The sequence below is a fragment of the Salvelinus sp. IW2-2015 genome, linkage group LG37 (assembly GCF_002910315.2).
Source record: "Salvelinus sp. IW2-2015 linkage group LG37, ASM291031v2, whole genome shotgun sequence".
In the NCBI taxonomy this organism is placed as follows: domain Eukaryota; kingdom Metazoa; phylum Chordata; class Actinopteri; order Salmoniformes; family Salmonidae; genus Salvelinus; species Salvelinus sp. IW2-2015.
The window spans coordinates 10,452,774-10,477,546 of NC_036876.1; positions in this window are offsets into that span (position 1 = coordinate 10,452,774).

Below are 24,773 nucleotides of genomic sequence, written 5' to 3' on the forward strand. Positions count from 1 at the left end.
AAATGCTGTTTCTTTGCACTTATCAGAATTTCACAACTCACGACTGGATTTGAAACAAATCAATTAAGATATAATTATGAATATGTTATCAAGTCCTTTGGTAGGTACCCTTCAAGTAAAGTGTAACCACCGCAGGGAATATCTGTAGGTTTAGCTAGCCTATGGGTGTTTTCAGTACTGGACAGTAGACATCATTTGTTTTTGTTTTTTACATGTGGCCCAATGTGAATACTATTCCTAACAAACACCTTCCAGAAGGATCGGAGAGGTGTCTCCACGTTGTGACGTCCAGCTGACAACCATAACAACTGCATCTCATTATCCTCTATGCAGTTTCCATAGAGGCAGTGGCAACCCAACACACACACACACCAATAATAGGTGGCTCACTAACAAAAGGCACGGGACCCCCTCTCTCTCTCTCAAGCCAACGCCTCCCATTCACGTTGCCATATTGGATGGCAGATGTCTTGGCGAGCCTGTGAACGTTGCCAGATCTATACGGCCCACGAAGGCATTATAATGATGGGCAGAGGTCCGATCTACTGGGAGCCACAGTCTATTTCAATAAGTCCATTAAAATGAGGAGATGTGTAGTGAGGGATAGGCCTGCATTGTAAAAGGCCTATATTGGAACAGACTCCCTCGCAGTGGAAAGAGATGATAACAGCGGAACACTCAGCTGATAAGGTCTTATCATGGATGTGTAGGTATATGTGTCTCCTGGAACTGTGCTAGCCCGCTGAGCTAAAGCCTAATCATTTGCTTGGGGGAGCTAACGCAAGTCTTCGGGTCTCAGGCAAGGTTACTCATCACGTTAGTACTCCAGCTCTGTTATACTTCAGCCCCCTTTGACCCCACGTGTTACTCATAGTATCATACTGGTCTGTGAAACAGGATTTCATGGTTAAAGATTCATATACATTAAAAAAAAAGGTAATTCAATTTAGTCATTCAAACAGGATTTGTTTGACAGCTGGCATATGGATATGAATGATACAATTGGCAATATACTGGTGTGATTTATGGCATAACTATTTTTGCAAAGTCAATGTAAAGAAACTGTGCTGCTTCTTGCTGTGCAATATGAGGTAATATTCACATGTACATTTCAGAAATGAAATGAAATCCCACTTGATGAAAGATGATGATAAACCAGACACATACTGTATGTCCACGTATGGAGAGCTCAGTGTTATTGGCAGGCTGTGTTTCATCAGGTCGAATAACATATGCTAGGAACTCAGGAGGCTGTTGGGGAGTGGATCTTTAGGACTTTTGAAGTGAATGCCACATTAAACAGAAACAAACACAGTTGTGATGTATAGATGCCTTCTCTCTTGTTCAAAGGGATTGGATGGAACAGCTCCAGGGAGGGAGGAACTTCAAGCGGATGACCCCAGATCCGTGGCTCCATTTCCCCCACTACCTTCTGCCGTGCGTCCCTGCCGCCGTATGCTGTGGTTCTCAAAGACTGGCAGGCTTGTGCCATCTGGCCCTCCTTTTCTGATTCCCAGAACACATATTGGGAATTCTAACTACCAACCCCCCTCAAACACACAGGCATACACACACACACACACCGTCCTCCAGCTATCTCTCTCCTCAAGCTGTCTCTATGCCTTAATGTATGTGTGTGTGTGTGTGTGTGTTTGGTTTTATCATCCTTGTGGGGACCAGAAGTCCACCTAATCTTGGTTCCTAGAACCGGGGTTAGGTCCATAAGCTCCAGTAGCCGCTAGATGTGGTTGTAATAAACAGAGCGGTTTCTGTTTTCTTCCGACAAATGTGGCTCTATCTTCTGAACCGTTTAAGTATAAGACTATCAGGAACATGCACAGCGCATTCGGAAAGTATTCAGACTTTTTCCACATATTCTAAAATGGATTCAAATGTTTTTTTCTTCATCAGAATACCCTATAATGATAAAGCAAAATCAGGTTGAAATATCACAATCACGTACGTTTTCAGACCCTTTACTCAGTACTTTGTTGAAGCACCTTTGCAGTGATTACAGCCTCGAGTCTTCTTGGGTATGACGTTACAAGCTTGGCACACCTGTATTTGGGGAGTTTCTCCCATTCTTCTCTGCAGATCCTCTCAAGCTCTGTCAGATTGGATGGGGAGCGTCGCTGCACAGCTATTTTCAGGTCTCTCCAGAGATGTTCGATCGGATTCAAGTCCGGGAAGGTGATCCTTCGCCCCAGTCTGAGGTCTTGAGTGGTCTGAAGCAGGTTTTCATCAAGGATCTCTCTGTCCTTTGCTACATTCATCTTTCCCTCGATCCTGACTAGTCTCGCAGTCCCTGCCAATGAAAACCATCCCCACAGCATGATGCTGCCACCACCATGCTCCAGGTTTCCTCCAGACGTGACGCTTGGCATTCAGGCCAAAGAGTTCAATCTTGGTTTCATCAGACCAGAGAATCTTGTGTCTCATGGTCTGAGAGTCTTTTAGCTGCCTTTTGGCAAACTCCAAGTGTTCTGTCATGTGCCTTTTACTGAGGAGCGGCTTCCGTCTGGCCACTGTACCATAAAGGCCTGATTGGTGGTATGTTGCAGAGATGGTTGTCCTTCTGGAAGATTCTCCCATCTCCACAGAGGAACTCTGGACCTCTGTCAGAGTAACCATCAGGTTCTTGGTCACCTCCCTGACCAAGACCCTTTTCCCCTGATTGCTCAGTTTGGCTGGGTGGCCAGCTCTAGGAATCTGGGTGATTCCAAAATTCTTCCATTTAGGAATGATGGAGGCCACTGTGTTCTGTAAATACAGACATTTTTTGGTACCCTTCCCCAGATCTGTGCCTCCTCACAGCCCTGTTTCGGAGCTCTACGGGCAATTCCTTCGACCTCGTGGCTTGGGTTTTCAAATCAAATCAAATCAAATTGTATTGGTCACATACACATGGTTAGCAGATGTTAATGTGAGTGTAGTGAAATGCTTGTGATTCTAGTTCCGGCAGTGCAGTAATATCTAACAAGTAATCTAACAATTCCACAACAACTACCTTATACACACAAATCTAAAGGGATGGAATAAGAATATGTACATATAAATATATGGATGAGCGATGGCTGAGCGGCATAGGCAAAATGCAGTAGATGGTATAAAATACAGTATATACAGTATGAGACGAGTAATGTAAGATATGTAAACATTATTTAAAGTGGCATTATTTAAAGTGACTAGTGATCCATTTCTTAAAGTGGCCAATGATTTGAGTCTGTATGTAGGCAGCAGCCTCTCTGTGTTAGTGATGGCTGTTTAACAGTCTGATGGCCTTGAGATAGAAGCTGTTTTTCAGTCTCTCGGGTCCCAGCTTTGATGCACCTGTACTGACCTCGCCTTCTGGATGGTAGCGGGGTGAACAGGCAGAGGCTCGGGTGGTTGTTGTCCTTAATGATCTTTTTGGCCTTCCTGTGACATCAGGTGTTGTAGGTGTCCTGGAGGGCAGGTAGTTTGCCCCCGGTGATGCATTGTGTTTTTGCTCTGACATGCACAGTCAACTGTGGGACCTTATTAAGACAGGTGTGTGCCTTTCTAAATCATGTCCAATCAATTGAATTGACCACAGGTGGACTTCAATGATGTTGTAGAAACATCTCAAGGATGATCAATGGAAACAGGATGCACCCGAGCTACATTTGCCAAAATTTCTAAAAACCTGTTTTTGCTTTGTCATTATGAGGTATTGTGTGTAGATTGATGAGGAAACATAATAATTTAATACATTTTAGAATAAGGCTGTAGTGTAACAAAATGTGGAAAAATTAAAGGGGTCTGAATACTTCCGAATGCACTGCATATCTTCTGTTTTCCTCTACAATGCCCACAAGCCACTAACAGATTGGCACTAAATCAGATTAGGGGAAAAAGATCATCAATAATGATGCTCTTTTCTACGCAGAAGATCACGCAAAATGATTGCCTGATGATCTTCTGAACTTCCCAATACCTTTCTGATGCATTTCTGTCACTTCAAACATACCTTCTTCATGTGTTCGTATTATAAATTGTTTTTTAATGTGTAAGGACTCTTTGAAGATTTGTCCAAATGGGGACTAAAAGAGATCCAAATAAAATCAAAATCAAAATATATCTTCAGATTGAAATACTGTCAAAAGTCCTGTCAGACTGATATGTAACAGTCTGTCATAGCCACAGTTGTAAAAAGTAAACACTGACTGTTGATTTTACATACCTTCTTGACAGCATACCACCCTGCATACCACTGCTGGCTTGCTTCTGAAGCTAAGCAGGGTTGGTCCTGGTCAGTCCCTGGATGGGAGACCAGATGCTGCTGGAAGTGGTGTTGGAGGGCCAGTAGGAGGCACTCTTTCCTCTGGTCTAAAAAAAAAATATCCCAATGCCCCAGGGCAGTGATTGGGGACACTGCCCTGTGTAGGGTGCCGTCTTTCGGATGGGACGTTAAACGGGTGTCCTGACTCTCTGAGGTCATTAAAGATCCCATGGCACTTATCGTAAGAGTAGGGGTGTTAACCCCGGTGTCCTGGCTAAATTCCCAATCTGGCCCTCAAACCATCATGGTCACCTAATAATCCCCAGTTTACAATTGGCTCATTCATCCCCCTCCTCTCCCCTGTAACTATTCCCCAGGTCGTTGCTGCAAATGAGAACGTGTTCTCAGTCAACTTACCTGGTAAAATAACGGTAAAAAAATAAAAAATAAAACATGGTGGCGTCACAAAAAAAATATGTTATCAAAATGGGGTCACGGGCCAAAAAAGTTTGGGAACCCCTGGGTTAGATTTAAGGGTTAGGAGTTAGGGTGGCAGGTAGCCTAGCGGTTAAGTGTTATGCCAGTAACTGGTAAGATCGCTGGTTTGAATCCCCGAGCCCTTGAGCAAGGAACTTAACCCTAGTTGCTCCTGTAAATCACTCTGGATAAGATCATCTACTGAATTACCAAATTGTTAGGCATTAGGTTTATGGAAAATAGGATTTTGAATGGGAATCAATTGTTTGGTCCCCACAAGGATAGTAAAACATACATGCGTGTGTGTGTGTCTGTGTGTAAACTCAAGCAGGGGAGCTCGCTCGCTAAGCGATCCCAGTTGCCGTTTGTCTAATCGCTTACTGATTGATATCCAGTAGGAGACCTTTGGAGTGTTGCGGAAACCACATACAGTTATTGAGATGAAGGATCCACCGCTGAGGAATATCCTCAGTTGTGTTGCCTCGGGTCACCCACCTTATCATTTGACTGATCGAAGTCTCTTCCTGACAACATTGTATATGACTGTTTTGGCGTATATTTGTAAGTGGGAAAACTCTAATACACTGTAATGTAATCAATCATTTGTCTTATGATTGATATGTCTTCATTTGTCTCTCTCCCCTTCTTCTTTCTCTTCTCCAACTCAGCTGGGCAGATGACTCCTTAATAATCAGGGAGTAAAAGTGAACAGAGCCGCCACTGAGAATGGCTGAGAATCAAAAGCATGGGAAGTGGTGGCCTGCCATTCATCCAGTCCCCAGCGCAACACAAACCAGATTGGACAGTGCCCGTCACCAAGTGACATCTCCAGACAGCCACATCCCCCCCCCCACCCCAGAGCCAGGGGAAGATGAAAGGTACGGCCATGGGGAGACAGGTTGCGCCAAACAACACCAGATCGGATCTGATGAACAACTGCACGGGGAAGAAATCAAAGTGGCTGGAGCATGTGGCGGGAGGCGTCTGGTGTTTGAGTTGAACAGACGCTGTTGAAGATAGGCTTCTGTTGCGCATAAGAGGAGAGATGTTGGGGGACGCAGGGTATATCACTACTGTAAGTAGCCTAAAAATAAACAGATTGAAATATGAACAGAAGTGTGTTGATCAGGTGGGTCATATAATTATATAATGTGCCATAAATAATGTCATTTTTAGCAATACTATTTTGTCATGGTTTTTGATTATGTTTTGTTTAATGTACTGTATATCACTAATATGTACATTCAGTGTGTGTTCATGCATACTGTATGCATTATGTGCATTTGATATCTGTGAAACAAGATAAAACTGAGGCACTTTGGATATTCAGATCCACTTGTGCTAGAGGAACATGCCAGCTCCTCCTTACTTGGATTTTACATTTGGTACGACTTCCTCCTGGAGAAGCAGTGGGACTCTGATACTCTAATCGCAGCACGCCAGTATTCGCTCAATGTCACCGGCCAGTGAGCTGCAACCAGGCGCCCATTGGGCCCATCCCGCTGCTGGCACCACACTAGAAACATCCAGCACTGTGTGTGATGGTTTGGTGCTTGCTGTTGCTAGGCTACAGTCGACGGAATCAAATTCAGGTAGCTTCCACAGCTGTGCTGTACGGTTGCGGACCATGGGCCATCTGTGGCCGCACTCCCAGCATACACGTGGACACGATAGGGCAGGAAGAGATGGCCCACCATGCCAATTCGTGGGATCACTTTCTTTGTGGTATAGTCAGAGAAGCTACCATCTGGGATTAGTTTTTCAGCAAAATGGTAGACCTACCACTTGTTTTGGTATGCAACGGAAGGATCTTTTGTATGTTTCTGTGGATTTGTAAAGTTTATACATTTGAAAATGTGTACTTGCAAGTTGTCCGCACAGTTTAGCCTGCTGCTGCAACTTGTTCAATGATTTGTACAGAGCAATATTTTTGTATATATTAATTACATTATTTTAAAAGTAATGATCTATGAAATGGCTTTTGTGGGCCTATTTGATATGGGCTGGTCCACCACTTGTCTCTAATAGTGGTTGTTGTTCTTTCACATTATTGCTGTAGTGACGTGTCTGTGCAGAAAATGATTCAGTCCTGTGGGAATTGAGACTTTCGAAATAGTGCAAGCTTCACACACACACACACACACACACACACACACAACCACCCCTCTGTGTGAACGCTCTTCGTAACGAGGGGACTATTGAGATAATGCGTGATTGTTCCTTGAGAGCTTGCCTAAAGGCACGTTAGCCCTCAATGCAGGAGCGCTTCTCACAGTCATAAGTTCTCTCATTTATTGTGAATAGATCAGCCACCAACAAAGGCATTAGAAGGGGCTTAGGCCCCACCAGGCTTCTGCTAATTATGAATGGGGCCCTGTAATAATTCAAGGGCCCTTGGTGCAGCTCGACGTGGAAGAGGAGCTCACAAATCCAGAGCTTCCACGCTCTGCCCATCTGCATAGGTTTCCAACCAGCTGCCTAAAGATCTGACCCAGGTTAACCACAGGGATGTCGCTCCATTCTATCGAAGGAGAAGACATATGGGTAACATCCAGTTTGGTAATGAATGATTCGCAATGGTGGTTGAAGCATTTATTAATTACTTTGTTAAGCCTTAACTCGTTTGAGTCATTCTGAGTGATTCGTTACTGAGTAACAGTTGATATCTCGCATTTCCCAAACAAGGTGGAAGGAATCAGTATGAGTAAGTTAATGAGTGAGGGAATAATCCTGCCAGTCTTATCTAACCTTGACAATCAGCCTTCAGTTGCATTACCTGAATTTGTCTCTCTTGTTTTAATGAAGAGTAGTATTTTCATCAAACAATTTTCAAATGGAAAATGTATTTGTTATTGGGCAGGGTTGGGGTCAATTCCATTCATTTCAGACAATTTTATTGAAATTCCATGAAAAAATGTCAGAAGTGGCATTTATTTAGCAGATTCTTCTGATCTTGAAAACGAATTTGAATTCTCTCCCTGGAATTGACCCTGACCCCGTTACTAGGTCATTATCGTCACCATTGAGGTTTTGCAGTAGCATCCATGAGCCCTTTTTCACCAGAAGAGGGCAGTGCACATCACTAAATTGCCACACAACGTCAGCCTGCCTCTGGCTAAAGTCTAAAAACTGTTCAAACCAACAAAAGAGGGAATAAAAAAAGTTAACAAATGTATTTCAATGGAAAGATTTGTTTTATATCATAAAGCCTTTCCCACGGAACTGGCTCATACATTTACCAGAGTCTTCAGACCTTTCCCAGTATTATGATTTATGTGGTGAGGATGTTACTGAGAAACAACAGCACAGATATTATACTTTTTCCCAAACAGTGATTGGTTAAAGTCAACTTAAAGTCAAAGCAGAATACTTGCATGAGCCTCCTTTGCTACGATTCATGCTGCATTAAGCAGTCAAGTGAAATGGATTGCTCACCAGAGGTCAAGGGCTTTCCCCAACTATCCTTTACAAATGTTCTTCAGCTTCCCCCTTGAAAGTGACACAAAATGCTTTATAGCGTTGAAACATCGATTGTTACACATCCTCATATCATTGGTTGTAATAGGGAAGGGTACATCTGATCACCGATGGCAAATTTCACCCTGAAGACATTTCCTACCAAACAAAAGCCTTTCTCCAACTCACCCCCCCTTTCTGAAGGAGAGGCTATAGGCGCTTTTGTTGGTTTGGTGGATGGCAGGTCAAGAGTTTCTTCCCTTGCAGCCTTGCCTTTCCACTAATGAATCCCCCTGGTTGAGGTCCTGTGGGCTGACTGGGCTCTCCCGTTACACACTAACCAATGATTACACCTTGAGGGTGAGGAAGAGGACTGGGCTGGAAGGAGAAAGGGGGTAGAGAGCCCCAGATTGGAGGCAGGTGCCGCGGCAAATCAAGCCTCATTAGCTGTACCTTCTGCTAGCGTCGATGGCAGATGGAGGCTCGCCCTTACATGTTACCTCACATCAGATGACTCGGGGGTTGGGGGAGGTTACTGCTACTATCACTCTCTGTCTGATGCACTATTCCGTTCTGTGGTGGTGGCTGAAGGGTGATGGTAGTGGTGATGGTAGGGGTGATGGTAGTGGTGATGGTAGTGGTGATGGGTGGGGGGGGGGGGTAAATGTGGTGGTTGTGAAAGGGGTTGTAGAAGTGCAGGCCAGGGAAAGGAACATGTGAGAGACTCTTGGCTCTGCATGGTTAATCCAGATAGGATGTTCACTGAGTATACAAAACATTAAGAACACCATTAAATCCACTTTACATGTAAAAAAAAAAAAAAAAGTTTTTACATTTGTCATTTAGCAGACTGAGTGTACAGTACTGAGTGCTCTTACAGTACTGAGCTCTCTTACAGTACTGAGTGCTCTTACAGTACTGAGCTCTCTTACAGTACTGAGCTCTCTTACAGTACTGAGTATTCTTACAGTACTGAGTATTCTTACAGTACTGAGTGCTCTTACAGTGCTGAGTACTCTTCCACTAATGAGTTCATACATTTTTGTACAGGTCCTGCATGGGAACCCTGGCGTTGCAAGTGCCATGTTCTACCAACAATCAGTGTAGATGAAAGGGAGGAGACAGGTTAAAGAAGGATTTTTAAGTCTTGAGACATGGATTGTGTACGTGTGCCATTCAGAGGGTGAATGGGCAAGACAAAAGATTTAAGTGCCTTTGAATGGGGTATGGTTGTAGGTGCCAGGTGGTGCACCTGTTTGTGTCAAGAACTGCAATGCTGCTGGGTTTTTTCACGTTCAACGGTTTCTCGTCTATATCAAGAATGGTCCACCACCCAAAGGACATCCAGCCAACTTAACACAACTGTGGGAAGCATTGGAATCAACATGGGCCAGCATCCCTAGGGAATGCTTCCGACACCTTGTAGTGTCCATGCCCTGAATAATTGAGGCTGTTCTGAGAGCAAAACTTAATATTAGGAAGGTGTTCTTAATGTATGGTATACTCAGTGTATGCATGCTGTAGGAATGTCTGTCTGCTCAGTCTGGACTGCTCAGTCTTGGGTCAACAGGTGCAGTATGAGTCTGTGCTCATCATGATGCCCTTGTTCCCCTTATAACCAGGTCACAGACTCTATGAGGTTAAGAGATTATCAGATTTGTCAAGGCTGAGCACAGTCAACAACCCCTGCTGAGGCATTGGGTAACACCTGAGATACCTTCCCAGGAAATGGAGGAAATACTGTATAGTGGTATCATGGAGGTTTAGCCACTATTGTACAGTACCTCTGATTTAGTGCATAGTGTGTTATGTTTGGTTGACTAATGGTCATTTTGAAATCAATTCTAAATATCACAGGCAAGCTAATGTAATCTCTTGTGTTTATTAGAACTTGTGGAAGAATTGTATTAACTGTATTCCATTTGAAGATAAAACATGTGGGTTTATACCTAAATTAGTCAATTTCAGTTCTTTAACCTGTGTGTGTGCTTCATATACCAGAGAGGGTTGTGCTGCACTGGTGTGTATCAATGGATGCCAAGGGAAGCCAGGCTTCCCAAATATTTGGCCAATAAAAAAACACAAATTATAAACTAATTTATATTTTATCGCTGTGTTTTCAAAATTTTCCGTCAACGCACAATTGGTTGAATGTCACTGGAGAAATCATCAGAGCAAGTGAAACAGTGCCCCTCTGCCTCAGTATGTGTAGCCCATGTATCTGATTCTGTCTGGACCAAAAGAGTATAACATGTTGCCACCGTAGCGTTTGATTGATTAATGCCAACAAGCATTTGGCCTCCCTTGATAAAAAACTATTAAATAATTAGCCAATCAGCGTTGAGCTGAGCTCAACTGTCGGTTGTCCTAGTGCAGAAAAACACCCCGCAAGGGAGGCCAGTTTCGATTTGGCTTCAGACCAATCAAATCACTTCCTAAGCAAAACATCATTTTCAGAAATATGTGTCTGTTTCTGGTCTGTCCTGCAGCAGCTAGCTTGTTAAATCGTCCCTTTCCTAAGCCATGAATGGAGATGGGGATTTGGATTTGTGGTTTTGACTTAATTCTCTGTACAGGCCAATGATTATGGCCAACGATTATGACTCCGATTCTGATCTAACCATAAAAGAATATGTGCCACTGGCCTGAGACGATTTAAGTTCAATATGTAGCCTAGATGTAGCCTAGTAGGCTCACGTTAACTAGCTAACTTAGCTGGTTCATTGTTGCCCATGCCAGGAAGTTAGTCTAGCAAACATTTTAGCTAGGTAGCCTATGACAACAAAAACTAAACGTGATACTTTGTATGAGAGAGCCATGGACCGTTTTGCCAACATGAAGAGAGGAGGATGGCATTGGCGTTCAACTAGTCTACAAGTAGGGTGAATCAACAGTTTGGTTTTACTTGCACACACACGCACGCGCACGCACACGCACACACACACACACACACACACACACACACACACACACACAGCAACACACACACCACACACACACACACACACACACCACACACACACACACACATCAGTACCATGGACAGAAACATGATATTTAGCAACATTGATTGGACTAAATTGTTTTTGGTATCTTTAAGTTCTTTTTCAGTGTACTACATGAAGCATGCAGCCTTGTTGATTTGATGATGTTTAAATGTTTAAGTTGAAATGGTGCTGGAATAGCGGAGGCAGTGTTCTGTGTTCTTTGTGCTGACTTGCAGTAACTCCGTGATTTTAAATCAGCAACTGTTTAGTAAACTGTCAAAAACATTAACTTGCTTGACCATGCTGCAGATGTTTTGTGATGAAACAAACATATGTGTACTTTAATTTATTCCACCTCTGTGTGACTGTTGTCTTTTTGTTCATGGCCTTATTGTATATCACGGTGGCATATGAACTAATGGAATATAGAGAAAACAATGTAAATATCACAACATAGGCTAATAATGGATTTTTTTCCTCAGTAATTTTCCCACGCATGCTACTGTTTTGCTGTAAGGTTACAGTGGGTGAGGCGGCATGTTGAAATTATTTTAGGAGTGTTGGTGGTTGAGGGGCAAAGGACAATGGACACTTTGTCTAGACCGGCTAGTGGAGGGGGGAGGCTGCATGGTGGTGGGGTTGTCGTATGTCATCAATTGATTGAACTTTGCCAGTCATAGGCCTGGAAGCACACAACATCCCCTGGTCTCTTTGGGTGTCGTTTACGCTATAGAAACCACTGTTTTCCTGTGAGTTGATATTTCATTAATAAAGCCGAATTGTGTTTGTACAGTGAGGGAAAAAAGTATTTGATCCCCTGCTGATTTTGTACGTTTGCCCACTGACAAAGAAATGATCAGTCTATAATTTTAATGGTGGTTTATTTGAACAGTGAGAGACAGAATATCAACAAAAAAATCCAGAAAAACGCATGTCAAATGTTATGAATTGATTTGCATTTTAATGAGGGAAATAAGTATTGACCCTCTGCAAAACATGACTTAGTACTTGGTGGCAAAACCTTGTTGCAATCACAGAGGTCAGACGTTTCTTGTAGTTGGCCACCAGGTTTGCACACATCTCAGGAGGGATTTTGTCCCACTCCTCTTTGCAGATCTTCTTCAAGTCATTAAGGTTTCGAGGCTGACGTTTGGCAACTCGAACCTTCAGCTCCCCACAGATTTTCTATGGGATTAAGGTCTGGAGACTGGCTAGGCCACTCCAGGACCTTAATGTGCTTCTTCTTGAGCCACTCCTTTGTTGCCTTGGCTGTGTGTTTTGGGTCATTGTCATGCTGGAATACCCATCCACGACCCATTTTCAATACCCTGGCTGAGGGAGGAGGTTTTCACCCAAGATTTGACGGTACATGGCCCCGCCATCGTCCCTTTGATGCGGTGAAGTTGTCCTGTCCCTTTAGCAGAAAAACACCCCCAAAGCATAATGTTTCCACCTCCATGTTTGACGGTGGGATGGTTTCTTGGGGTCATAGGCAGCATTCCTCCTCCTCCAAACACGGCAAGTTGGGTTGATGCCAAAGAATCCATTTTGGTCTCATCTGACCACAACACGTTCACCCAGTTGTCCTCTGAATCATTCAGATGTTCATTGGCAAACTTCAGACGGGCATGTATATGTGCTTTCTTGAGCAGGGGACCTTGCGGGCGCTGCAGGATTTCAGTCCTTCACGGCATAGTGTGTTACCAATTGTTTTCTTGATGACTATGGTCCCGCTGCCTTGAGATCATTGACAAGATCCTCCTGTGTAGTTCTGGGCTGATTCCTCACCGTTCCATGATCATTGCAACTCCACGAGGTGAGATCTTGCATGGAGCCCCAGGCTGAGGGAGATTGACAGTTCTTTTGTGTTTCTTCCATTTGCGAATAATCACAGAAACTGTTGTCACCTTCTCACCAAGCTGCTTGGCGATGGTCTTGTAGCCCATTCCAGCCTTGTGTAGGTCTACAATCTTGTCCCTGACATCCTTGGAGAGCTCTTTGGTCTTGCCATGGTGGAGAGTTTGGAATCTGATTGATTGATTGATTCTGTGGACAGGTATCTTTTATACAGGTAAGAAACTGAGATTAGAAGCACTCCATTTAAGAGTGTGCTCCTAATCTCAGCTCGTTACCTGTATGAAAGACACCTGGGAGCCAGAAATCTTTTTGATTGAGAAGGGGTCAAATACTTATTTCCCTCATTAAAATGCAAATCAATTTATAACATTTTTGACATGCATTTTTCTGGATATTTTTGTTGTTATTCTGTCTCTCACTGTTCAAATAAACCTACCATTAAAATTATAGACTGATAATTTCTTTGTCAGTGGGCAAACGTACAAAATCAGCAGGGGATCAAATACTTTTTTCCCTCACTGTATAGGCTAAGTGAGAATTTATCATGTGTATAAGATCCCATGACATTTGGTTGAAATATTGGTGCTTTCAGTTTCAGGACAATTTTTCAGTTGTTCCTCCAAACACACAACCATTTGCACCTACAAACTTCCTCAGAGCCACTGGCAACGGGGAAGTGACTAACATTGTTTGGAGATTCCAATAATCTGTCTGTCACCTCCCAGCACTAGCACAGTAGAGTCATGGGATAGGGTGGGTTATTATAAAACAATAGTCAGAACCAAGAACATTTTTAGGGCTGTGAACCTCCTCTAACTGATACTACAAAACTGTATTACTCAAGTGGACTGGCAGCATCTGTGGCTCTGCATCACCCTCAGGAATTATCCACCAACCTGAGACTAGAAGAGGTCTGTGTATCCGAAACAGACGGAACTCCATACATCTGGACAGAGACAGATTGACAGAAGTGGACACTGTATAAATCCTGAGTAATCAGCTAACAGGCTGACCGGTCAACATGTGGGACATGCTGGGCTATACAACGGGACAAAAAGTGATCTTCAGACACCTGACAGCGTCAGCAGGGGTTTATGTGGTCATCATTTTTCTCGTAGTATACTATTTTGAATTTCAGATTCACCTGCAATGCTCCTGTTCACCTGATAGAAGCTCTTGGCATTGTGGTACCTACTTAGCGTTACCAACTTTGATCATTTTTTCCATGATTCTCTTTGTAGATAAACATTTCAGAAGAATCCTTCGATTTACATGCAAATGCGAACGCGAGTGTAAACCCAGGGGTCATTTCTGCGCGGCACTGTTCAAATTCCTCTTCAAGGCGGCTGCTACAGGGTTACTCTGGGTTGCCTCTGTTCTCATCAATGGGTTCTGGTACACGTGCTGCCTAAATCACAGCTCCAGAGCACTTGCCTGCAAGAAAGGCAGTGAGCTCAATTTGACAGAAAAAGCAACCGTAGCTGACCTAAAAAATGATTCAGAGGTATATGGCTTGCTGGTGGTGCTCGGTATTGTAGGGCTGTTGACCCTGTCTGTATTGCCTTGGAATGAGTTCTGCTGTAGAAAGTCTTCTCACAGGACTCAGTTTGAGAAGAATGTTTTGGAACAGGCAGAGATTCATATGGAAGATAAACTAGAGAGAATAGCTAAGGCGTATGTGGTTCAAGGCGCAATAAGTGATCTAGAGACAATTTCTGAAGTAACATATGAAGATGAGACGAAACAAATTGTGGTGGTCAATATTAAAAAAGATTGGGACAAAATATCAGACTTCGCTTTGCATCTGATCAACTCTTTATCTGATGAAAGTACTGGAGAAACAACAAGTGAAGTGTTACTGGAACATTTGACTATCAACTAATAACATTGGTCAATCAAGAACTTTGAGCCTCTTGGGATTCTCTGGGCCTCTCAAATTAAACTGAACATTTACACCTAGTAAACCGTAGATACAGTATTTATACACCTATTCAGTCCCTATGGAGAATGATGCTGAATATCGGTAGCCTATACATGTCCTGTAACCTAGAATGCATTGAACTAACATAGATATTCTCATGTGTATTATGATTGTCTTTATAGATATTTTTTTCGGTTTGTGTTTAAAGAGGGGTTTACCATGTTAACTTTATATTCAGACTCTGATATTTTGTCATTTTACCATTTATTTATTTGACATGGAATGGTAATATTTGTAATTGAAATGTTGTTGTGATGCAATGTACAGATTATATAGTGTCTTTATAGATAGTGTGCTGTATGAAAGCCTGTATGTAAATATTCAATTAAAATGGTGTATTTGAAAAGTAAATCTTAACATTGTATAATAAAAAAAGGACAAATAAAACAGAATATATAGATAATGTGCTGAAATATACCGTATGAAAGCCTGCATAAGTAAATCTTTATGATTAAAAAATGAAGATATTTTTGCCAGAGGGAACTTTCGTTGTGGCATTCAGAAAGTCCCTTTAAAGCACACTCCTCAATATGAGAGTCTAACTTCATATTTCTACAGCTTGTGATCTGAGCTCCTTATGCAAATGAGGGCTACATATCTGGACATCTAAAACAACATTAATTTCACTCACTCTGCTGAAGAGGGCTTCTGTTTGCTTGGGAACTAACAAAGAGAAACAGACACACATATGGGACCTCTTTATCACTCTCTCCCTATGCCCAGATCCATGCGCCTGCCATATGGGAGTGGATGAGAAGAGTAAGAGGATGGAAGCAGCACCTAATGGATATTCAGTCTCATTCCCTAACGCAGCTGAAGAAATCATGTCTCTCTCGTCTCTACCTCGCTCTCTAGGGCTCGTATAAGTGAAGGTCACGCTCAACATCTGCTTGAAGAGTCTTGTTAGTGCATTTGCTTTATTTTGCCTTGACTGGATATGCTAGGGTACTGAAAGAGGGTGAGGGTCAGGGAACATTGTATATTAGACAATTGCGCCATAAAATAATGCATGTTTTTGCATGTGAACAGGTTATACAGTCCAATACAGGCTGCACACACCCCAGTGGGCAACATTTGGCATGGGATGTCATTTTCTGGTTGAAAGCTGTTTTTCGGGTTGAAGAGATTCCAGTTTACAACCACAAAAAAAATATATATTTCTTGCCAATAAAAAAAATCAGTGTAGGCTTGGCCCTAAACTAGGTGCTCTCTGTCATCTCTGGCTGCATGGCAAATGGCTCAAGACTTTTAGGGGCTAGTTAACCCTCCCCCTGTTGATGGGCCAAAATGTATCTCTCTCACACAGTATCCAGCGGGCTGACTATTGCAATGTTCGTAAGTGATGCTATCGCATCCATGTTCGGCACCTATCTGAAACTTGTCCTCCGAAGAGAACTTAGATGTCATCTATACGGATGTATGATCTCTGTGGTTACTTGTAGTTGTTCAGAATGAACCCTGACGACACTGTATGCAAGGATCTCTTTTGTCCTCTCAGGAATGCTGTTGTCTCTCTACTGCTCCCAGCCCACCCCCTCAGCTCATCACACATAGATGTGACCGCCTTCCTAGAGGACGTTGGCTGGTTCGATCTGATTGGATACCTTCGTTTTATTACCTTTGGTTTGGTCTGTGGATTGGTCAACAATTGCTTTTGAATATAAACAAGTTAGATCTGGTATAAATGGAATGAAAGTATTTTCTTTTCTCTTTTGTCCTGCTACGCACTCTATGGAAATGTAGTATGAGAAATTCTCATTTCCGAGGCTACTAGGCCTCTGGCCTAACAGGCATCTCTTTGTTAATGTTCTGTCATGTAACCGTAAGATCTGTATGCCTAGATTGTGAATGCTATGTTAGTGTCAGTATTGCCTTGTAAGTTAAGCTTTATGCCTTGTGTGCAATTTTACAATGTAAATAAATCGCTTTGACTTTAGTATTCCACTCTCAGGCCAAGTGTTGCTAGTCAACATCAACTTATTGCCTAATGCTTGCATATTTTAATCATCTTGATGGAGTCAGATAATTCATTTAATAGACTTTGTTAAATATACAAATTGCATAGTCTTATCACGGGTCGCATGTGAGGTATATATGCAGTGCCTTCAGAAAGTAGTCACACACCTTGACTTTTTCCACATTTTGTTGTGCTACAGCCGGAATGTAAAATTGATTAAATTAAGATTTGTTACTGGCCTAGACAAAATACCCCATAATGTCAAAGTAGAATTATGTTTTAAGATTTGTTTTCGAATTAATAAAAAATGAACGGCTGTAATGTCTTGCGTCAATATTTATTCAACACCTTTGTTATGGTAAGCCTAAATAAGTTCAGGAGTAAACACTTGCTTAACAAATCACATAATAAGTTGCATGGACTCACAGTGTGCAAAAATAGTGTTTAACATAATTTTTTGGGAATGACTACCTCTTCTCTTTACCCTACACATACCGATAATTGTAAGGCCCCTCAGTCGAGCAGTGAATTTCAAACACAGATCAGGGAGGTTTTCCAATGCCTCGCAAAAAAAGTACACCTATTGGTAGATGGGTAAAAATAAAATAAATAAATAATAAATAAAAAAAGGCATTGAATATCCCTTTGAGCATGGTGAAGTTATTAATTACACTTTGGATGGTGTATCAATACACCCAGTATTGATTCACAACTCAGTTACTGAAGAGGAAGGAAACCGCTCAGGGATTTCACCATGAGGCCAATGGTGACTTTAAAACAGTTACAGTTTAATGGCTGTGATAGGAGAAAACTGAGGATGGATCAACAACATTGTACAACACAACAACACTCCACAATATTAACCTGATTGACCGAGTGAAAAGAAGAAAGCCTGTACTGAATAAAAATATATCACAAAACATGCATCCTGTTTGCAACAAGGCACTAAAGTAATACAACAGATAGAACAATGAGACAGATATTTCACCGGATGTATAAATGTGAAGCATCCGCTAGGCGTTTCCACTCACTACCAAATATGGAGAAGATGGAACGTGATGGATTTTGGCCCACATTCTGCTAATTTTCTCATTAATGAAATATTTGATCTCAATCCAGTTTTTTGTTCCCAAAACTAAAATCTCTTATGAACAGAGAGGACTGTATTTTGTAGGCTTTACCCTTAGCCAAAGTTAAAAAGAAATGTGTTGTTTAGGAGTGCAAAGGCTAATTCAGTTACTGCACATGCGCACTTCACAGAGTAGGCAGTCCATAACGCAAATGCATGCTAGAACACACCAATAGGATCTCGCTAGCTCGTGCTTGGCTCTACCCACCCCTCCTTGCGTGTTTTGCCCAGTATGACTAATTTGTTCCCATTTGAAACTAGAGGCTGTGGTCGATCTTGGTTTCGTTTACTACTCTCCATATTTCAAGTATAGTGGTGGTTGCACCATGTTATGGGTATGCTTGTAATCGTGAATGACTGGGGAGTTTTTAAGGGGGGAAAAGTAATGGAATGGAGCTAAACACATCCTAGAGGAAACCCTTTTTCAGTCTGCTTTCCACCAGACACTGGGAGATGAATTCACCTTTCAGCAGGACAATAACCTAAAACACAAGGCCAAATCTACACTGTAGTTGCTTACCAAGAAGACAGTGAATGTTCCTGAGTGGCCGAGTTACAGTTTTGACTTAAATCTACTTGAAAATCTATGGCAAGACCTGAAAATAGTTGCCTATCAATGATCAACAACCAATTTGACAGAGCTTGAAGAATTTTGAATAGAATAATAGGCAAATGTTGTACAATCCAGGTGTGGAAAGCTCTTAGAGACTCTTAGAGAAAGCTGTAATCGCTGCCAAAGGTGCTTCCACAAAGTATTGACTCAGGGGTGTGAATACTTATGTAAATGAGATATTTCTGTATTTCATTTTCAATACATTTAAACATTTCTAAAAACATGTTTTCACTTTGTCATTATGGGGTATCGTGTGTAGATGGGTGATTTTTTTAGATGTATTTAATCCATTTTGAATTCAGGCTGTAAAATAACTAAATGTGGAATAAGTCAAGGGGTATGAATACTTTTTGGCAATGTATAACATACATATGATAAATATTACTGCACTACCCCAGCATACGTGTCACAGAGCCTGGAGTGGTGGGTGCGGAGTCAAACGCAGAGAGCAGAGGATACTGGGGAAACCGGACTTTATTTCGGTTTCCAATGCGTACGCCCAAAACAACAGGCGAAATAATCACAAAAAATGTCCAACCCAACACAGGGCACAAACGGACAGGAACACTACACGCACAACCTCGACTAACAGAAAACAAGCCCGCACAAAAACAGGCTTAAATAGTCCTGAATCAAAACAAAATAAGAAACAAGGTGCAACCAATAAGACCAAACAAACAGAAAAGGAAAAGGGGATCGGTGGCGGCTAGTAGACCGGCGACGACAACCGCCGAGCGCCGCCCGAACAGGCAGGGGAGCCCCCTTCGGTGGGAGTCGTGACAATACGACCTGACCAGAATGTCACAAAACATCAGGCTGATGTCTTTTCAACCAATTTTGCACACAACCAGGATGCCATTTTACTTATATATACAGCCACAGTAACCATCCCCTAAACCTAATTTCATAGACATGGGTTAGAGATAAAGTTGGAAAGTGCCAAGGGGCTAATTCTCACTCTCTCATAATGATGTGCTCCAGCCAGGCTAGAGTGTTGTGACTAGAGAGAGTACAGCTAGGACAGGAAGTGACTTTTCATAGCAGGTTCGGAGAGCATTTTAGCCAATCCTAACCCTTTTCCCAACCCTAACCTAAGTCTCCTAACCTGCCACGTTAATGATCCTAACCTGCTGCGTAGATTCTCCTAACCAACTACTAAAGTCACTTCTGTTCGTAGCTGTAGTCGCTCTAGTCAGAACTAAGCTCGAGCTCTGGAAGCCATTAGAGCTAGGCCTAGTGAAGCTTCAGCAGAAGGTACAGTAAATGTTCAGCAGGTGAAGAACTCTAAGGCTGGGAGGCATGATGTGAGTATTATTATAATGCTGCTGAGGATATGAGAAAAAAATACTTCTACACAAATAGTTGCTCGAAAACATTATCTATCGTGGTTAGGGATATTGTAAAAGTTTAGGTTACTTCTTATCAAATCTAGAGATAGCAAAAATAAATGTACATAGCTTTGATTGTTGTCTGTGTTCTATGTTCTGGATTGTTATTACTATTAGTTGAAGTATTTCATTTTTTTGCGGCTTGTGTCTGAGAAAAGCGATTTACAAATGAAATGAATTATTATTTTGCGCAGGCCATCAAATCAAAGGCACTCCTTCGACATAAAGTTGTTTTGACGAAAATGAAAACGTGTCAGTTTGTCACTTTTACAAGGTTGGAGTAATAACATATTCAACTACTTAAGACATTGGTTAGAATCTAGGTTGTGCTAAGGAACTAAGGACTAAGGAATCATTTTTCACTTCTCTTATTGACTTCTCAAACCCCAAACCCCAAGCCTAGTCTGTTTGGTCTGTTTCGTAAGCGTTCCCAGAAGTCTCAGGATGTTGTGCCATTGGGTTTAGAAACTATGTGGTTGTTTCTTTTGGCATCAAGTTGCTTTTTCTCCTGAACACAACCCAGGGGTAGTTCCATCACCTTAGGATGGGAAGTGGTATAAAGTTCAATGGAATTGAACAGATGTGAGCAAACATAAATAATGCATAGGGTGAATCTAAATGTTTTCCAAAACAGACCCCCCCCCCCCCCCCCAAACTTGGGGGGGGGGGAAAGGATTAGAAAACCAGATGTTTTTGGCTTAGTTATTGTGAAACACATCAGTTCTGGTCTTCATTTTGACAGTTTGTTGCAAAAGTGATACACAGTGGCTTCCGAAAGTATTCACCCCCTTTGGAATTTTTCCTATTTTGTTGCCTTACAACCTGGAATTAAATTGGATTTTGGGGGGTTTTATATCATTTGATTTACACAACATTCCTACCACTTTGAAGATGCAAAATATTTTTTATTGTGAAACAAACAAGAAATAAGACAAAAAAAACAGAAAACTTGAGCGTGCATAACTATTCACCCCCCCAAAGTCAATATGTTTTCGAGCCACCTTTTGCAGCAATTACAGCTGCAAGTCTTTTGGGGTATGTCTCTATAAGCTTGGCAAATCTAGCCACTGGGATTTCTGCCCATTCTTCAAGGCAAAACTGCTCCAGCTTCTTCAAGTTGGATGGGTTCTGCTGGTGTACAGCAATCTTTAAGTCATACCACAGATTCTCAATTGGATTGAGGTCTGGGCTTTGACTAGGCCATTCCAAGACATGTAAATGTTTCCCCTTAAACCACTCGAGTGTTGCTTTAGCAGTATGCTTAGTGTCATTGTCCTGCTGGAAAGTGAACCTCTGTCCAGGTCTCTGGAAGATTAAACCAGGTTTGCCTCAAGAATTTCCCTGTATTTAGCGCCATCCATCATTCTTTCAATTCTGACCAGTTTCCCAGTCCCTGCCAATGAAAAACATCCCCACAGCATGTTGCTGCCACCACCATGCTTCACTGTGGGTATGGTGTTCTCGGGGTGATGAGAGGTGTTGGGTTTGCGCCAGACATAGCGTTTTCCTTGATGGCCAAAAATCTACATTTTAGTCTCATCTGACCAGAGTATATTCTTCCATATGTTCGGGGAGTCTCCCACATGCCTTTTGGCGAACACCAAACGTGTTTGCTTATTTTATAAGCAATGGCTTTTTTCTGGACACTCTTCCACAAAGCCCAGCTCTGTGGAGTGCACGGCTTAAAGTGGTCCTATGAACAGATTCTCCAATCTTCGCTGTGGAGCTTTGCAGGTCCTTCAGGGTTATCTTTGGTTTCTTTGTTGCCTCTCTGATTAATACCCTCCTTGCCTGGTCCGTTGGTTTTGGTGGACGCCACTCTCTTGGTAGGTTTGTTGTGGTGTCATATTCTTTCCATTTTATTAATAACAGATTTAATGGTGCTCCGTGGGATGTTCAAATTTTCAGACAATTTTTTTATAACCCAACTCTGATCTGTTCTTCTCCACAACTTTGTCCTTGACCTGTTTGGAGATCTCCTTGGTCTTCATGGTGCCGCTTGCTTGGGGGTGCCCCTTGCTTAGTGGTGTTGCAGACTCTGGGGCCTTTCAGAACAGGTGTATAGACTGAGATCATGTGACAGATCATGTGACACTTAGATTGCACACAGGTGGACTTTATTTAACTAATTATGTGACTTCTGAAGGTAATTGGTTGCACCAGATCTTATTTAGGGGCTTCATAGCAAAGGGGGTGCATACATATGCACACACCACTTTTCCGGGGGGTTTTTTAAGTAATTTTTTGAAACAAGTTTTTTTTTCTTCACTTCACCAATTTGGACTATATTGTGTATGTCCATTACATGAAATCCAAATAAAATCCATTCAAATTACAGGTTGTAATGCAACAAAAATGCCAAGGGGGATGAACACTTTTGCAAGGCACTGTATTTTTGGCCTATTAGTTAGCTCTTTTTGACCCTAGCGGTTCAACTCTACCATTGAAATCCTCTACGCGATGTCAAGGGAGGGGTTTGGTATAAAATACACTCCCTTGTAGATGTGCTGTGTGGTACCACCTCAGGATTTACGATACAGTATGAAGATTATATGCATATATTCGTAGCTACATTCATCCTAACAAGAAATAGATGACAATGGTGGTCATGTGAAGTCGTTGTATTTTTCCCCAACCACTATGACTGATTAGTGGTGCAGTTCGCTAAGACAGTTGGCTCATAGTTCAACGATTGTGACATCTAATCCCACATGGGGCACATATCTTCTTTTTTCTGTCCTTTATTTACAATATTCCTCCCGTGCCCACACACTTCTTATTCTGAAAAGTGAAAGTATACCTGTAAGAGCGGTTTCCCTGGTAGTAGTTGTCGGATTTTATACAGTACCCAAGACCAATCTATGAGTAAATTTGACCATTGGAAAAAGAGCTGCATAAATACTGCAATGCGGGTTTGATTGAATTGAGCCCCTAATCTTCATTTTCACTCTTCTTGCCAACACAATACTGCAATAAATGTGAGCCGACATTTCAAATATTTTTTTTGCGCCACGTGGGGTATTCTAATATACACCGCAAGTGACAATAGATGTCAGGAACTTGCCATTTTACCACTGTGAGTTAACTATCCAGAGACATATTTGCTTGCGATGCACATACTTTTATTATCAGAGTGTGCTAGTGGGCTTCTGGTAAGTATGCTTTAGTGAGAAAGTGTTGGGACAAGGTACAACTAGGTTTACCCACCCCCCAAAAGGAATATTTATGAGCAATTCCCCCCACCCACAACTTCTCACCTGAATGCCTTTTTTCCCCAATGTGAAGTGGTTGGACAAAGGCTGAAATTGGGGTTGGGAGTTACCCTTTAATGTGCCAAAGATACGACTCCCCACACTTCTCCCAAGTGGCAAAGCAATATGAGTGCGTCAGAGGCTATACGTTGGGCTGTTTATCACATTTTGACGAAGTCAAGTTCCTCATCAACTGTCACTAACTCACGGCTGTCAGCAAATGAAAGCCTGGTTTAGACGCCATTCCCCCTCTTTTAGTTATTTTATCTCGCCCCATCATTTCTTTGCATACCTGCCAATACCGCAACAAAGATTCTACGATAATTGACACTAATAACCAGAGACAGTGCCAGAGAGAGAAAGAAAACAATTGGGTTTCAGGGAAAAGGGTTTATCGATAGAGTCCTTTAAGCCCACTTCCTGAGACAAAATGAGGCAATTTTTGTTTTGGAGCAAAGTATGTATGGAGTCTATTGCCAGCTCGCTTGGGCCAGCCAGGATGGCATCACATAGCTGCTACTGCCGACGCCAACAAAAAAACAGGAGATGACCGTCCCCTTTCTCCATTTGCCAAGCTTCGCACCTGCAGCTTATTAGCCAAGCTTCTGTGTGTAATATAGTGTAGGTGCCAGCGTGCCACAGAACTAAATCTGTCTATAAACATACAAAATGCACACATACTTAAGTATTAATGATACAGCTCCACGGAATTATGAGTCTGCTGCTTCAAGCACATCAACATACACTCATCCTTGTTATCTTTCACCTCATTGGGAAACAAAATGGTGCCACTAGATTCAAGGAGAATATTCCTACATGTGGCGCTTTTTCTATCAGCGTTTCTGCTCTTGAGCAACCATTTCTGTGTCCGAACTTTTATTAAGTAAGAGGTAGAGTGTGTGCGCGCTACTCATAGGGTGACGGCCAATTGTTGGACGTGATTGTTGAGCCCATTGTATTAAACTAAGGCAATTGACATCTTGTTTTCTACTGCACGATACATGAAAAATAATGGTGAAAGCAGCGAACCGACTGGTTTCACCAGGTTAATGAAGCCTAGTGCAAACTGTCATAAACAAGCTTACAAGTATCACACACCGCAAACTCTGAGGTACAACCTAATCAACTCAAGGTTGACATTATCCCATCCCTGGTAAGTAACCATTTAGCCGAACCTAACACAATATCTGCCAATGAATTTCCAGCAACATTGCCCCTGCCTGTCTGTGTGGTGCTCGTGTTTGTTAATCACTCAGTTGATGTGATAACTGTCTTGTGGGTTGACAGAAATACTTTTCCCCTTAAACCTTCTCAGTTAAATGGTAACTGCAAAGTAGGCTATCCTGGCAGAAGTATATCATGAGTACGTACACTACTGTTCAAAAGTTTGGGGTCACTTAGAAATGTCCTTGTTTTTGAAAGAAAAGCAAACATTTT